The sequence below is a fragment of the Myxine glutinosa genome, chromosome 6 (assembly GCF_964187855.1).
Source record: "Myxine glutinosa chromosome 6, kmMyxGlut1.1, whole genome shotgun sequence".
In the NCBI taxonomy this organism is placed as follows: Eukaryota; Metazoa; Chordata; class Myxini; order Myxiniformes; family Myxinidae; genus Myxine; species Myxine glutinosa.
The window spans coordinates 166186273-166204119 of NC_136266.1; the positions used below are offsets into that span (position 1 = coordinate 166186273).

General features: G+C 43.6%; 1 long non-coding RNA gene across 1 annotated transcript; it reads left to right on the forward strand.

The window, feature by feature from the left end:
• Positions 1–1053: 1053 nt before the first annotated feature.
• LOC137429306 (uncharacterized) lies at positions 1054–16205 on the forward strand. The gene is made up of 2 exons (XR_013623743.1): positions 1054–1257; positions 15250–16205. It is a non-coding gene; the product is annotated as an uncharacterized LOC137429306 (long non-coding RNA).
• The last annotated feature ends 1642 nt before the right edge of the window (positions 16206–17847 follow it).

The following is a 17847-nucleotide window of genomic DNA, read 5'->3' on the forward strand; positions in this document are numbered from 1 at the left end:
TGGATTCCAAGACTTTGCTGATAATTGGGAGCAGGCTGATTGGTCTGTAGTTGCAAGGATCTGTTTTTGCACCTTTTTTGTGTAAAGCGGTAATGTTTGCTGATTTCCAAGATGCTGGCAGATGACCTTGAGCAAAATAGAGGGTGAAAAGAACAGAGAGAGGGTGAGATAGAGCGGCAGAGCAGGATTTTAGGACCCGAGGGCTGATGCCATCTGGTCCAGTTGCAGAATCAGAGTCGAGGTTTGATAAAAACTTCTCCACCTTGTCAGGAGAGAAGGACACAGAGTCCAGGAGCAGTTGGGTTCGACTGGGAAAGGTGGGAACAGAGAGAGATGGGTTTGGGACACAAGATTTTGAGGCAAACACAGAGTTGAGGCATTCGGCTTTGTCACGTGCGGTGTCAACTGTGTAGCCATTTGAGGTAAGGGAGGGGATGGAGGGGGAACAAACACCAGAAACGGATTTGACCAGACGCCCCCAGGATTTGGAGGAAGGAGACAGGTTTGAGAGTTCAATCTTGAGTGTGGAGAGATAGTGCTTCCTGGCACTCCTGAGGGTAGAAACATTGTCGTATATTGTTAGTCGTATATTGGGGCTAGCCAATGAACTTGGAGCTGGTCGGGAGCGAGCTTCGAGTCATGTGTGCTGCATGAAATGCCTTCGGTTTGGGGGCGGCTGTTGTTGTTGTTGTTGTTGGTGAGGTTAGCCGGATGCCGCTGTGGATTGGCTGCAATTTTAGAAGTTTTTAATTCTTGAATTGATGGAGTTCTTTGTTCCTCTTTGAAGTTCTTTATAAGACTCGCGTTAGTCACGTGACGCTGCACGGAAGCGGCCTGTAAGATGTAAATTAAACCAAAAACGCAGGCGTGCATAATCGCGTACATAATTTGTGAACGAAAGAGATGGCAGCTCTGAGGGATACGTGTGTGACCTGTTGAAGATCATTTGGGGCGGGAATACTTGCTGTCAGAATTGATCAATTGTCGGTATCTCGTTCGGAGCCCCCCACGCCCCCCCCCAGGCCCGGCAGGAGGCGACACGAGTGGTTGACAGGCTGCAGACCGGTGGAGGTGGGCCGTGGTCTTGTGGTGCTGTGCGGATGCGGTTCCGCTGGGGGGGCCGCTCGGATGATTGTCGAGGCGGGAGAGTTTTGCAGATGCTCCCTCGTGCTCCCTCATTGACGGACGGGGCTCTAGCGGGTTCATGAGATGTATATCAGGATGAGCGAATAGACAAGACAAGATGAGTCAAGCCAAGTGAGTACGAGGAGGTTGATGAATTGTAAATTGTACTGACTGATATAATTGGATTGTGTTTCGGGTCACGGGTCACGTGTCGGACATTGCTGCAATAATAGAAACGTCAATGAGACTGATAATGATGTTCAATACGTGCACCACCAAGGCGGGGTGCACGGGAGCGGCAGGCCGAGAGCTTGCATGTAACAACGTACAGTACACGACTCGTAGATAAATCGTGTCAGGAAAGATGAAAATAACAAAGTCCAAAATTTATGAGAAACCAGTGAAAATCCTCCTGGGCGATTTGATGCAAAAGTTTAAAGAGAATATTGATTTCTGCAATTTGTTGTTGTTGTTGTTTCGTTGGTTGTTCCGGGGTACCCGGGAAAATAATACATTTCAGGTGCCAATGTTACAGTGTGCTGTTCATACAGCGTGCAACGGAGTCTCCCACTGTACCGAGGTATGATTGGGCTCTGGCGTTGTCGCATTCCCATCGATATCGGTGCCTTGTGCTATCAGGAATTCCTGTGTAATTTTGGTCTCGATGGTTAATAATTTTCCACCATAAATTCACTGCCCAATTGAAATGATGACAAATTATTTTTGGCAGTTGCATTTCATTGGCAAGAAAACGGGAGACTTTGGTTCATCATGTTTTTGCATTTTATAACATGGAACCTCCCATTTGTCTGTCTGTCTGTCCGGGATTGAAGTGGGCATTTTGGGTCGTGTTTTGGAACAAGATATTTTGCTTGGTGACGTTGAGAATTGTGAGGTCCAGGTTTGGATTTCAGCTGTCGGTATTGTTTATGAATATTTTATTGGAAAATAATGTCAAAATGACAATGTTTATGAATTTGTGAAATGAGGAGAGGTGAGGACAAGTCTGTAAGAAGGTCCGGTGGTGTGAGTAGTGGATGGAATTTGACCTTAAAGGGTGGTGGTGCTGATTGCGCCGGGCAGTTGTGTTGTGGTGTTGTGGTGTGCAATGTCATTGTGGAGAACGCCAGGTGGCGAGTGTGGGAATGTTAATCGACCAGGATGTTGCGGAGCTCTGTTTTATGTTGTGGCCTGGTTGTTGACAAGGACGATGCCCCCATCCCCAAAATTAAGCTCGATCAGCTCTTAAGTTAACCCGGTGAAACCTGCAGGAAATAGTTTGGCGTAGTCCCGGGTATCATGAATGGCCACTGCCAGACATTTTCAGTGGTGGGGTGTGCCTGCCAGACACCCCCAAATGCCCCCCCCCCCCTATCCCCCCCAAAATTGAGCTGGACGGAATTCTGAGAAAAAGCCCAATTCATCTCTTGATTCTGTGGCTTTGTAATGTACTCACAATTATCAATATCCGCATGTATTTGACCAAGCCTGAACCGAGACAACAAGGTGCCAGGCGTGTTACTTTAGATGTATTACCTTTTGTGACACTTTTACCTGTACATGTGTGGGGAATAAAGTCAGTTTTGATATAGCAATCAAGTAGTCAAGTTCTCTTTTCAATGCAACCCAACTTATTTTATTAATGATCAGAGTCATCAACACATCCAAGAAGATATTAGAAGCAGTATGAGAGGTAAGTTTTCTTACTTAAATTGCTCCCCATAGATATCATGGTGCCATCTATTATCTCACTGACCCCCGCTCTTGCAGGGAAGACGGCCTTAAAATGCCTGTTGTTGGTGTTGTCGTTGTTGTTGTTGTTGTATCTATTATCTCATTAATTAAGGTTTAAAACTTTGAGGATTTAAGAGAAGTCTCTCCTTTGTAACTACACTCAAAATCAGTGTGTTTATGATGATGCAAAGCGGTGCATGCACAGCTACATCCCCTCGACATCATGTCGTTGTTCTGCACATCAATCATGTACATCTACATCGACTGTGCCCTGCTGCCACCTTCTCGTCGGACCCTTGACATGAAGATTCGACGAACGCAGTATGTTACAGCATTGTGGACACATGCCGTGACAGCATCTCCTGGGGACGGTTTGTCACCAACCGACTGTGGATGGTCTGTGAATGACAACATCCTGAAGCCAACCTGGTTTGAAGGGCCAGCCAGGCCATTTGTTTGATGCCAGGCCAGGCATCATGGTTTGTTTGAAGGGCCTGGCATCATGCCAGGTTTGAAGGGCCAGCCAGGCCGTTTTAGATGAACATACCAGGCAGTTTGTTTGCGAATGTCAGAAACAACGCAGAGGACATGGAGGTCGTAGGTGACAGCGAGTCAGAGTTGGAAGTAGAAAGTATTGATGGATTATTGAGAGATTCAGAAGGCGAAGCCTGGAATGAAGACTCAGAATCAGAGAAGGAAGACGGGGATTACTGATAGGAGACCACTCCAGAGAATTTGAACATCTGCTTGTGATCATTCATGTGGGCCACACAGTACCGTGTTATGATGAACATTTTTCAGTCACTTTCATCGTTGTGTTTTAGTACCAAAGCTCATCGTTGTGTTTTAGTACCAAAGTTCATCGTTGTGTTTTAGTACCAAAGTTCATCGTTGTGTTTTAGTACCAAAGTTCATCGTTGTGTTTTAGTACCAAAGTTCATCGTTGTGTTTTAGTACCAAAGTTCATCGTTGTGTTTTAGTACCAAAGTTCATCGTTGTGTTTTAGTACCAAAGTTCATCGTTGTGTTTTAGTACCAAAGTTCATCGTTGTGTTTTAGTACCAAAGCTCATCGTTGTGTTTTAGTACCAAAGTTCATCGTTGTGTTTTAGTACCAAAGTTCATCGTTGTGTTTTAGTACCAAAGTTCATCGTTGTGAAATTTTAAGATGATTGGATGTATGGTCTGGAAGCAAAAGGTGTTATTGCATGAAGAAGAAGAGTCTGAGTGTGGGCAATTAATTATTTATCACATAGACAGACGTGCAGGCATTGTTCAACACGATCGCACGGGGTAATTTGAACCTCAAATAAAATTCTAATTTAAGATTTGTCAATGGCTGAGGTATATTAACAAACGAATAAAACAGATTTGGCCAAATTCCGACTTTTTTTGAAAAGATCGCATTTCACACAGCATAGTTTCAGTGCACAGCAGAGTTGACTGCATTATTTGAGTGAAAATGAAGTGAGCAACGATTTGAAGTGTAAAATGTAAATTTGAAGCGTAAATTTGAAGTGTAAATGAAGTGTAAAGTAGCAGGCTGGGAAGACAGTTTGAGTGCACCATCGGTCGTTTATTATGCAGCCGGGAAAACCACAAGCGCCCAGCGTCGGCCCAGCTTCCTCTGCCAAGCCGTATGCCCCGCCTCTTTTATATCCGCCTTCCAGTTTATTCCCATGCAATACATAACATCTCCCCCCTCCCATTAACAGTGAAAATACCAATGTGAAAATAACAGTGAAAAGCATACCAATGCATACAAAAATACAGATATACAAAATTGCTAAATTGCAAATGCAAAATTGAATGCGAAATGCATACAAGAATACGAGCTACAAGTCAAGGCAAGTAGGCGCCTTTCGAACTCTGGATGATCGTCGGGGTGCAAAGCTGCCATGCGGCTCCACTGGTGGTGCTGCAACAGCGTTATGGGGTTCAGCCTCAGGGAGCGGTGCAGTACTATCTGCGGCAACAATGTCGCTGTTCACAGGTTCAGGAAGTGGCGAGATATCCTTTGTGAAAATGACAGGATCACAGGACCGATACCGGACATGATCAAGGTGCCTCCGGACGACTCGATTGTCCTCTAGTTTGATAACGTAGGACAACGGTCCCTCATTTTTGTGAACGCGCCCTGGTAACCAAACCATTCCGCGACCAAAGTTTCTCACAAGCACCGGGTCCCCGACCTTTATAGAGCGCTGTACAGCATGTTTGTCATGGTGAAGTCTCTGTTTCCACTGATTTTGATACACAACCGACAGCACATCTGGTCTTAGACAATCCAGTCGTGTACGCAAACGTGGTTTCATCAGCAGCTCAGCCGGTGTCACCCCTGTCGTTGTGTGGGGAGTGATGTGGTGAGTGAAAAGCACACGTGATAGTCTGGTCTGAAGGCTTCCGCCTGGTATCTTACTTAGACCAGACTTGACAAAACTCAGAGCTTTCAGATAGTCCATTTGAAGCTTTATGGTATGGGCTCACAAACTTGTGAATTATACCATTCAGGCGGGTGAATTCAGTAAATTCAGAACTTGGGAAACAGGTTCCATTGTCAGTGACTATCAAGCGTGGCAAACCATGAGTGGCAAAGCACTGGCGCAGCCTCTCTATGGTAGCGTGTGAGGTTGCTGTATGCGTTACATAGGCGTCAATCCATTTAGTGTGAGCGTCCGTAACAACAAGGATCATACGGCCTTCGATGGGTCCAGCATGGACTAGCCGAATCCTCTGCCATAGTTCAGTGGGCCATTCCCAGGGGTGTAATGGTGCCTTAACAGGGGAGTTTCGACTGCTTTGGCATGGATAACAATGTTTCACACACTGTTCGATGTCAGAGTCGAGGTGAGGCCACCAGACATAGTTCCGTGCCAGCGATTTCATTCTTACAATGCCTGGATGACAATCGTGAAGCTGGTCCAAAATCTTTGTGCGCAAGTTTGGGGGAATGACCACTCGGCATCCCCACAGCAAGCAGCCATTCTCGACACTTAGTTCATTTTGCCTGACCTTGTAAGAATTCAATTCAGGGTCAGCATCGCGTAGAAGGCCCCACCCTTGCCCAGTAGCACGAATGACCTTGGAAAGAAGTGGGTCACGCCTAGTGTAGGTCCGTATCTGGTTGGCATCAATTGGGTTGTCATTCAAAAAGTCCATCAGAGCTATCATGCTGCCAGGTACAGGGGGGTTAAGCACTGTGTCAGGAAGTGGTAGGCGACTCATGGCGTCTGCATTTGAAATTGTGGAGCCAGGTCTGTACGTAATATCGTAATCATAAGCTCAGAGTGAAAGTGACCAGCGTATGATCCGAGGCGGTAAGACCTCTGAGGTAGCCTTTGATGGACCAAACAAACTAATCAGTGGCTTGTGGTCCGTGTAAATCGTGAAATGCCGACCGAAAACGTACTGGTGAAATTTCTTAACTCCGAATACAATGTCGAGTCCTTCTTTGTCCAGCTGACTGTAGTTCTTCACAGCAGTAGACAGTGTACGAGATACGAATGCTGTTGGTCTCTCTGTGCGATCTGGCATGATGTGTGACAGAACAGCACCAACCCCGTACTGACTCGCATCACACGACAGGACCATATCTTTGTCTGGGTCGTAGTGAACTAGCACATTTGAAGACCGCAGCATGTCTTTTGACTTCTGGAAGGCTGCCGACTCCAGAATGTCCCATTTCCAGCTGATGCCTTTTTTAAACAGGCAATACAGTGGGCCCAGCATGGTAGCAATGTTTGGGATATACCTGCTGTAGTACTGCAGCATGCCAATGTAAGCCTTGAGTTCAGTCATGTTTGTCGGAGCAGGGACGTCTTTGATTTCTCTGATCTTCTCTTCTGTGGGATGTAAGCCTTCGGCATCAATACGATGGCCCAAATAGGTCACCGACGGAACCATGAACTCGCACTTGTCTCTCCGCAGGCGTAGTCCAGAGTCGGAAATAATACGTAGCAGGGTCATTCCATGTCAAATCATCAAAGAATCTGCCGTCATCTCTCAGATTTTTGTAAAACTTTGGGAACCAATTGGGACCCATGAAAAACGGCAAGAACTCAAATATTTTTGCTAACAGCCTCTTAATTAGTGAGATACAGACTAACGAACTTTGGACTAATTAGCGCGACGTCGCGAATTCAAATGGCCATATCTCTAAAAGTATAACACCTAGAGAGCTGGTTTTGGTGTCATTTTAAAGGTATTTTCATGCCCTATAAATTTGTCTGGGCAACATTTTCCTACCTCCAACCACAAAAAAAGTTATCACAAAATATAAACTTCAATTGTGAATCCCCAAAACATGTATCCTTCAAATTTCCTCAAATTCATCCCAGAGGTACCTTATGATGTCAAGAAGCTTCCACATAAGTTTTGTGATGGGCACTCCAATAGTTTCTGAGATATAAGTTTCTCGGCTTAAATGTTTTTGCATATGTTGCTTTTTCCCATTGACTAGAACAGAAACAAAGTCTTTCATGCCAGGCATTTGTCTGCTTATGGTCTCTGACAAGTAGAATTCCCTGACCTTTTCCTCAATTTCCTTTGAAATCGCTTTTCCCGTCTTTGGGTTAGGCATGGTGAGAATTCCTTGTTCTCTGACCAATGCCTTTGCTTTCCTAGCCATGTAGCTTGACACATCAAACTCCTCTGTGATCTCAGCAATTGTCCAGCTTTTTGGCAGAACAGTCAGCACCTGCACTTGTTCACTTTTCTTGGTCGTTGATTCAAACTTGTGCTTGAGTTGTTCTATCATCTCCTGTCCTGCATCCTGGAGTTTGTTAGATGGCAATCCTGTCGCGATTTCCAATTTTTTCTTCACAGTGTCACCGATTTTCTTGGTTTTGGATTTCACATATTTATCTGCAGCAAGTCTCTTTTTTGGAATAGGTGATTCTCCAATCAATCCCAAAGACTCATTCAGTGTATTCAGTTCCATTTCAGGAGAATGAAATTCAAACTCCCCTGAACTGCCTGGTATTGGTGATTCACCTCCACCATCATTGTCCTCACTACTGCTAATAGCGCTGCTGGTCACTGGTAATGGTATTTCACTCTGAGTCTCTACCACACCTGGTTGTCTTTTTGCCAGTTTCTTACGACACTGGGTACAGATTTTCTGTGCACTTTGCAGTTTGAGGCTTGGATGAGCGGCTATGGCTTTTTGGCTAACAGCTCTCAAGCCAGACGACTTTGGTTTTTCATGAGCTCCAAAGGGATTGCAGCAGGATTTCTGCTTCAAGATGAACTTTTCCTTGGCAGTCGTCATTTTTCTGCAGCTCCTTCAGAAGTGAACTGCCAATTTCTGTTGGTGGCAGGCCTAAGCATTACACTAAGCCAACTTGGACTTTCCCTGGGGATCTTAGACTGTGAAAGTTGCATCACCTCGAATTACCCACATGGGAAATCCCAGTTGGAATTCCCCAGATGAGAATTCCCCTCAGGCCCAGTTGAAAATGAAAGTATATGATACTTCAAAGCAATTGATGGTTGTTCCCTGTGTTCCCTGTCATGGCTAGGTTAGAATGATTGTATAATACATTACAAATGCTGATTTTCGAACCTATATGCCATACGTACATGTACATTATTGCTTATATCTCAGAAACTATTGGAGTGCCCATCACAAAACTTATGTGGAAGCTTCTTGACATCATAAGGTACATTTGGGATGAATTTGAGGAAATTTGAAGGATACATTTCTTTTGGATTCACGATTGAAGTTTATATTTTGTGATACCTTTTTTGTGATTGGAGGTAGGAAAATGTTGCCCAGACAAATTTATAGGGCATGAAAATACCTTTAAAATGACACCAAAACCAGCTCTCTAGGTGTTATACTTTTAGAGATATGGCCATTTGAATTCGCGACATCGCGCTAATTAGTCCAAAGTTCGTTAACCTGTATCTCACTAATTAAGAGGCTGTTAGCAAAAATATTTGAGTTCTAGCTGTTTTTCATGGGTCCCAATTGGTTCCCAAAGTTTTACAAAAATCTGAGAGATGACGGCAGATTCTTTGATGATTTGACATGGAATGACCCAGCACACGTTCGAGGTTGTCCAGATTATGAAGCTCAGAGCGGCCAGTGACTAGGATGTCGTCTTGGTAAACAACAACGTGTGGTTCAGCAGCGAACAGGCTGTTCATACAGCGTTGGTAGATTCCTGGCGCCGATTTGACACCAAAACTCAGGCGGTTGTATCTGTGGAGCCCCCGATGCATGTTGATGGTGAGATATTCTTTGGAATCCTCATCCAGAACGACTTGTAGGTAGGCCGACCTCATGCCGAGCTTGGTAAAGTACTGTCCTCCCCACAGTTTTGCGTATAAGTCACCGATCCTTGGTATGGGATATTTGTCCAAGGTGGAACATTTGTTGGTCGACATTTTGTAATCCCCACAAAGGCGTATCGACCTGTCTGCCTTCACAACAGGAACAACTGGAGCAGCCCAATTTGAGTACTGAACTGACTCAGTGACTCAATGATACCTAACTTTTCCAGTCTGGCTAAATCTGCACGAACATTTTCTTTCAATGCGAGAAGGACTGGGCATGCTTTGCAGAAAATTGGCTTCACATCTTTCTCAACGTTGAGCTTGGCAGTGAAGCCCTTCAATGTCCTGAGTTCATCCTTGAAGATGTCCAGGTATCTCCCGAGGAGGTGCTGCAGTACAGTTGGTGGCTTGGAAGCCTGTAGTTGGTGGATGTGTTCCCAATTGAATTTGACAACATCGAGCCAGTTTCGCCCGAGAAGTGTGGGTCCATCCCCAGGGACGACCAAGAGTTGTAATTGGTGAGTGTTGTTTCCGTAGGTTACTGTGACATCACACGACCCGCGGGCTTGTATTGACTCACCAGTATACGTGGTGAGTTGGATCGGGGACCAATGGAGGCTGGGTTTTTCACGATTCACCCACAGGTTACGGAAAGCTGCTTCGCTCATGAGTGAGACGGCAGCACCCGTGTCTATCTCCATTTCCACATTCCGTCCGTCTATATCTACTATAACCAGTATTGGAGTAGACTGTCTGCCAGACTTTGTGTGGAAAAGGTCATACGACTGAACGCTGTGGCTAGGGCTGTCTCTGTCAGTCACATCTTCTTGGTTAGGCTCTGAGTCAAGGAGGTGGGTTTTGCATTCCTCTCTCCTTTTCACCTGTTTTTTTTCCAGCACCAGCTGCCAAGCAGTTTCCAGGTGTTTTGGCATCGGATTTTCAGGTCGGATGTTGTGGGTTTCGGGTCGGATCAACCCGGTTGACAGATGACAGGTCAGCACTAGGCTGGTAAGTGATGGAGCGTGCAATATCTGCAGCATTTCTGTCTGCACACTCAATTGCGATAGCAATGTCCTTTGCACTGGAAAATGTCAGAGTCCGTTCAGCAAGTAGGCGCCGGCGAATCCGATCTTGCTCCACTCCCACTACGAGCAAGTCCCTTAGCATGTCGTCGAATGTAGCACCAAACTGGCAATGCTGGTCAAGGTGTTTCAGGTGAGCTATGAATGCCGAAATGGACTGCGTTGAGGTTTGGCGACATGTAAAAATTGAATCGACTCACAATGACGGAGGGTGTAGGTTCGCAGTGCTCCTTCATTGCTGCCACAAGCTCGGCGTGTGTCAAATCCATCGTGGTCCTGGGCATGGCAAGATTCTTCAGAATAGTAAACGTCTCGCTGCCACATACCGACATCAGGATTGCTTTCTTCCTGGCATCATCCTCGATGCCATTAGCTTGGTAATAACACTGTAGACGCTCAATGTACGCCTCCCAGCTTCCTTCGCGCGGATTGAACTCGTCAATCCGGCCGTAGGACATGGTGCTCAAGTAGCGTATGCCGTGAAATAACGAGTTGGTAGGCCAACAGCTAACTGCAATAGCTCAGCTTGCTTTGCACGCGCTCACCAGAATCCCATCCTCGTCGCCATGTAAAGTATCAGGCTGGGAAGACAGTTTGAGTGCACCATCGGTCGTTTATTACGCAGCCGGGAAAACCACAAGCGCCCAGCGTAGGCCCAACTTCCTCTGCCAAGCCGTATGCCCCGCCTCTTTTATATCCGCCTTCCGGTTTAATCCCACGCAATACATAACACATAAATATCGTGGTTAGAGATATAACATTGTAAGTGCTATGTTGCCAATATTCTTGTTAATATTTTGACACGAAATAAGTTCACACTTTTGTTGCACATGTGGAATAAAAAGGGCTTCACCTTTAGAGCAGTGTATATTAGAGGAGCATCTGCAGCAATGTTCCTTGTTTATTATTATTATTATTTTTTAAATAAAGACATTTAATGTTATTTTTATGCTACAAAAGTGTGTGTTATGGTTAGACGTTTCAGAAAATGTTACGTTGGATACGTATAAAGGTTTAAATATCTGTTTTTTCTTTAAATTCGATATCAACAATTACCTCAGTGAGTCGCAATTCGCGTTATTATTAATTGATGAACTTACAAACATTTAGGTGAATTTTAAACGTGACCAGCATGTGCAGGGGATGCTTCCCAGAAGAATGAGTGGCTACATTAGCTTGTACGACCTAAAATGAGTGTGCTGGATAGTGCAATGCTGGGATATTTGGACCACTTTTACATGTTGTACACCAAAGGAAACAAACAAATGTTTTTTGTGGCTCAAAATTTTATTTCAAGTCCCACATGCTTAAAAATACATACACTTGTCATGTAATATACACTTGCCTCAATTTTGACGTCATAAAACGAAAAGTATGTGTATGTGTGTAGTGTGTGTGTGTGTGTGCATGTGTGTGTGTGTGTGTGTGTATCTGGGGGGGGGGGGGGGAGGGGGCGTGGGGGTGTGTGTGTGTATCAGGGTTTTATCCAAAGGGGTTGTGTCAAAGCATGTCCAATGAAAGTGGGGTTTTCAATGAAATGAAATTTTAGCAATGAAAGGGGTCTTTTTGGTCCTCCTGGTCTTTTCGCACCTCTGGAGGGTGGCTGGTCACCATCATCTCAGGCCATCTCAGGTGAGTTAGCTAGACAAACACCAGGGACAAAACACCACGATAAATTAAGGTTAAAAACAGTAAAAATTACATAAAAACACAACCGAGATGAAAAGATACAGTGCCTTAAGAAAGTATTCACCCCTTGACTTTTTCACTTTTTGTTGCATTACAGCCTGAATTTAAAATTGATGGAAAAGGGGGACAGGTTCCCGACTGTTCGTGATTCATCGGGGAAAATCAAAAATCTCGAATATGCCCACAAAAGTCGGGATTGTCGAAGCAAACCACGAATGGAATTGAAAACTTGTTTCGTGAAAAAACGCAAATGTCGATTGGCATGGTGGGGGATGGTTTATGCGCACATTCAACTGTTTTATGCGTGACAAGTGCAAGATGCTTTCAGAACCGTTGTGTGCAGGTGGAAGAGTTCACCGGAATCTCAAGACAACTGTGTCCCATTTAACTCGCGTCTAAATGTCGGAATTTGCGAGATTGTTGACAAAGCTTATTCGACCTTGCTCAGTCTCTCCGCCTACAAAGCAGTAAACAAAGGATGTTTTTGAACCCATGAATATTATAAAGGTCTCTCTGTTCTCTGAAAATGTATAAAAGTGAATGCAAATTTAAAATTCAGGTATCTGAATTCAGGTGTCGTCTTGTATCTGAATAAATGTCTTGTATATCTTGGTCCGACTCAAGAAGGGGCTCATTCCAACCCGGGGGGAAATGGGGCAAAAGGGTAGAGCCTCGACATGCACAGCTGGTGGGAAATGGTTTAAGAGTGGCTGGACCTGGTTTTACACGTGGCACGTGGAAGTTGCTTTCAGAAGTGATGTGCGCGCAGCTGGTGGGAAATGTTTTTTCATCAGGGAAAATGTCAAAGTTTTTACGAACACGAATGCACATGATTATAGTTTTCATTAAATTCTTACAAATACAATTCCAAAAGTTTAGCTTCCTCTTTTGCTGCGAGTGTCATGTTACTTTATCGAAAACGAACAGTTTGTGCTTCGATCTTGCTTGATTCCCAAAGCCCGTCATGACCCCGGCAATGGTTGCCGTTTTAACTGTACAAGCTTGAAGGATGATACGGTATTCTGTATTATCTTACGAAGATAAATGTTGAGTTTAAATTGCATCCTTTCAAATGTACCGGTATCACAGCCTTGTGTTAGAATTTCATTTTATTTTAGATTCAAAACAAAAGTTCATTTTCACTTATGTTTTATGAACCAGTCTCGCTGATCGGCGCAAGACTTACACCCCATATATTACACATTAATCTTGTGCGGACTAAAGGAATCAGGAGACTTCAAACGAAACAATAGATGGGTAATTAAATAATCACTCACGGTTCCCGATCAAAAACAAATGACAAAATAATTATGTAACAAATCAGGCAACCCTACTCCCCACGTCATATCGCATCTATAAGCTTCTTCCCCCCTCCCACTCCTCCCCATGCGGAGAATTTGCAATCATCTCTGTGAACCAGGCTTTTCCTGAAACAGAAAATACTAATATGAGGCTGAAAAAAAAATATTGCTGGTCTCTGGTCAGACCAAAGTTCCAGAATTGATGCGGCGATGCGGTTTTTATTTTTTTGAAAAGCACGGATTGCACATATAGAGGTTTGTGTCCTCATGCCTTGCGGTCCTCCTCATCTGCCATGGCGCCGTCCAGAGAGAAATTAAAGACAGCCAATGGGACTTGTAGGCCTTTTTTTGTAAATAATGAACACAAGCTGAAGTTATTTTAAAATGTATTTATTCTGAAAATCATTGTTCTTCAAGCATATTATAGACTGCCATTTCGTTCTCGAGATCGCCTCGCCGTACCGTCAAACATTCCAATGATCGCTACAACACCATGCGCAAGTGGTCTCACAGGCCGATGGTCTCCCACGATATCTTCTCCCAGTCCAGCAGATTATCTCAGACACTTACAACTTAATGACAAACGAGATAGGATCCAGGCCTAACTAACGAGACCACCCGCAGCTCTCTAGGCCTTCTGGTTGCTTCACACGAACCCGACAAAGAACGTCTTCGTTTCAATAAATGACAATATCCAGCCGATTGGATTCATGACGTCACGGCACACAACACTACTCATACCTTTGGAACGGCTGGTTGGATTTGGAGAAACTAAACGGAGCTTTGTAGGGGAGAACCGTGCGCGAACGTCGATATCGATGGCGACCCTCAGACCCGTAATTCCCGAGATAGCGCGCCGGCCCGGCAACAACAGGCACGCGCTGTTGTAGGTACCGTTGGAAATTAAAAACAAAAAAAATTGTTGATGCGCAGGGTCAAAATCGATGCTCGCGCTGACCAGAGACCGGAAATATATTTTTCTCGGCCTAATATTAACTTGGGATTCCTACCCGTAGGTGAAAAGGGATAATCAACTTAGTACAAAGTCAGTCCGTGGGTGGACGGGAAAAATTTTCTGCATCCGCTAAAAACCGCGAACATGCAGGACACAGGGCCGCAAATGTAGAAGCAGGTCGCATTTTATCAACCGCGAATGTCGGGGTCCAACGGTATCTAAGTTACATTCATATTGAGTATCCCGAGTTAATACCCTCGTTTAAGCACTTTTGGCAGCGATTACAGCTTTGAGTCTTCTTGGGTATGTCTCTAACAGCTTTTCACATCTGGATTTAGGGAGTTACTCCCATTCTTCCTTGCAGATTTGCTCAAGGTCTTTCAAGTTGGATGAGAGCATTGATGAACGGCAATCTTCAAGTCTTTCCAGAGATTCTCAATGGGATTCAAGTCTCGGCTTTGGCTGGGCCACTCAAGGACTTTTAGTCCAGTGGAATCCTGACTGACCGTGTTTTGCAGTATATACAACGTTTCATTGCAATTTCTGTAACTCATATGTATACTGATCTCAAAACAAGAGGGTGCCACTTTGGCACCTTTGGGGAATTTTTTTTATTGCCATTTGAAAAAGGGAACGTTTTCGAGCGATTATCGACATTTTGTCGACTCGTCTAAAATATATTTTTATAAATTAGTCGTACCTATGTCCAAATTAGCGAGACTATTTACAGCCTGTTAACATTTATTACATAGAAATTTATGATAAAATCATCCAGGGGCAGAATAATGCACTTTCTATCAAATTTTGTTGTGAATAGCAAATAGTATCGGTTTAACCTAGAATATGCGCCAGTAGATAATAAACAACTTGCATATATATTTACTTTCCATATATATTTCAGATGCTTAATTCATGGTACACCCATGAGGACAATTGATGAAAATACATAGATTACAGACCCATTGAAATAAACATGAATGTATACTCCTGTAACATAAAATGCAATAGTTTATATGTGATAATTTTGAACCATTTGTTGTTTTGACCATATCATATATTTATTCTTCTGTCTCTTTCTTATTCCAGACTGACTTGAAACATGGCATCCAATGAAGCAGAGGGGTGTCTCTTCAACTGTGGAAAATCAAAAGAAAATCTTATCTCTGCCAAGCCCCAGCGCCTGCGTACTATCATAGACAGAAGCAAAATCCGTGGTGATGGGTTGCATGTAGAACTAGAGCATAGACTAGCTGATGATCCTAACACTGCACTCTTATGTCACAAAAGTTGTCTTTCGACATATACGTCAAAGACCCACATCAAAAGATTTGTGGAGGCAAATAGCAACGAAAGCAGTGGAACACCCCCCTCCAAAAAGAACACGTCGATCAGAAATTGCCCAGTTTGATTTCTTGACAGACTGCTTATTTTGTGGTGAGGTGTGTGAACCAGCCCCTGACCCACGTCATCCTCATAGATGGAAAAGAGTAGTCCATTGCAGAACTGCTGAAAGGGGGCCTGGCATGAAGAGCTTCAAAGATTCCATTCTGGAAGTATGTTCCATTCGAGAGGATGAAATTGCCCAGCAGGTCAGGATACGGGTGCAAGGAGCTGTCAGCGACCTTCATGCAGCAGATGCACAGTACCACAAGGAGTGCATGACAAAGTTCATGGGATCAAGATCAAACCGGTGCTCATCATGATGATTTTCGTCCGGGAAGAACGTGAAGGCGACTGGCCTTTGCACATGTGGGCAGTTCAACAGATGATCCCCTACTTCTTTGCTTCTGGACATACAAACTATGCCAGGTATGGGCTCTACTACCTGCGGTCTATGGAGCGACTTCCTGATGACATCTTGGAGGACTTCTTTCGGCGTCACAATCGGCGTCGGTGCTGTGGGTATTGACATTTATGACATGATATTTATGTGTGGAAAAATGCACATTGTGTTCGAAAGAAGGGTATATTGGTTCAAAGATTAATGAAAATAACACAATATGATATAGTATAGGTCAAATAAACGTGTTGTGTGCACAGTACTTGTGTGTGTTCAATATTGGAGGATTTAATACTGTCCGAAAAGTAGGCATCTTGTGATCAACGATTCATTTTTTTTTAATGTGTATAAAATTTTTTCCCCAAGGGTGCGACTTTGGCACCCTCTTGATTTATTATCAGTAGATATCAAACACCTAGAAACAACTATAAAACATTGTATACACCAAAAAACACACCTCAGCCCAATATCATACTTTTTCCACTGGACTATTTCACGTTCTTGTTCTATGCCTCCTCACAATTCAATCTCAGAGTTCTACGGAGTGTTCCTCGAACTTCATGGTGGAGTTCCTGGTCTGACATGCACTGCCAACTCTGGGACCCTGTATAGAAGGTGCGTTTCTTTCCAAGTCATGTCTAAACAATTAAATTGGCCACAGCTGGACTCCAATTAAGTTATAGATACATCTCAAGGAAGATCAATGGCAATTGGATGCACATGAGCTCAATTTTGAGTGTCAAAGCAAAGGGGTTGAATACTTATTTACTCAAGGCATTTCAGCTTTTCATTTTTAATTAATATGTAAAAATTTCGAAAAAGAAATTCCAGTTTGACATTATGGGGTATTATATGTAGATCAATAATATATTATATGTAGGCGCTGTAGAGGGCACAATGGATCTGCTTTGAAAACTTAGCTTTGATAAACTGGAAAGAGGATCAAAGTCGAGCGCACTCAGACCCAGAACTGGAAGTTTATGTTTATTTTGTCCATTACTTTCCCTGCTGCCCTATTGTCAGTTCATGCTCTCTATCATTTGCACTTACATGCTCTTCCATTATACATCATTTCCTCTTCCATCTTGCAGAGAAACAATACGAACAGAAGATATTAAAAGAGTGCAAAAGGGTGGTTGCTTACCTGACAAATTTGTAAAACGAGAGATTTTTTGTTTCAACCACGGGTGCTTTGAAATATTCTGCAAAACAATGTGTTGGAATCAAATATAAACACGAACAGGAAACACCTTCACAAGTGAACAACAGTATTGTGCTCCACAGTCACAGGAGGTCAGCAACCCCAGCATGTGTGAACATACTTGTTCATGCAAATCAAATAGTCTAAAACGGTATCAAACCCTCACCTTCATAGTGAGTCTTTTTTGGGATTCTCACGAAGCATCCCAGTTAGAAGCGAAGTCAATTCTTTGTCTGCACCTGGTGGTGGCCTGAGCACTAACTTATTGCTGAAATCTACCTGTGAAGCAGCAAAACAAATGTATTCGTGACAGAATCCAAAAGCATCATCGCACTCAAATACTGTACTCGCATTTACACAATAAGCATAAGCATCTTCCAAACAATCAATCTCTGATGCAATAACCAAGACTTCACTCTGAACGAATAAAATACATTTTCATTCATGAAATAAAATATGCGATGAAATACAGAAGTTTTCTTTGTTAACCGAAAAACAAACCCTCTTCACTCAACAATGAATATGAAGTCGATTGGTTTATTTAATAAATTTGTGAAAACTCAAATATTTCGCAGTCAAAATGAAACGTAACGAACAGTAATTACAAAAGAGGGTACACGTGAATGATGAAACAATCGCTTGTTTCATTCCATAGTGGAGAAGGAAATAGATCACGTGTCCAAACCAGAATATACAGCAGAAC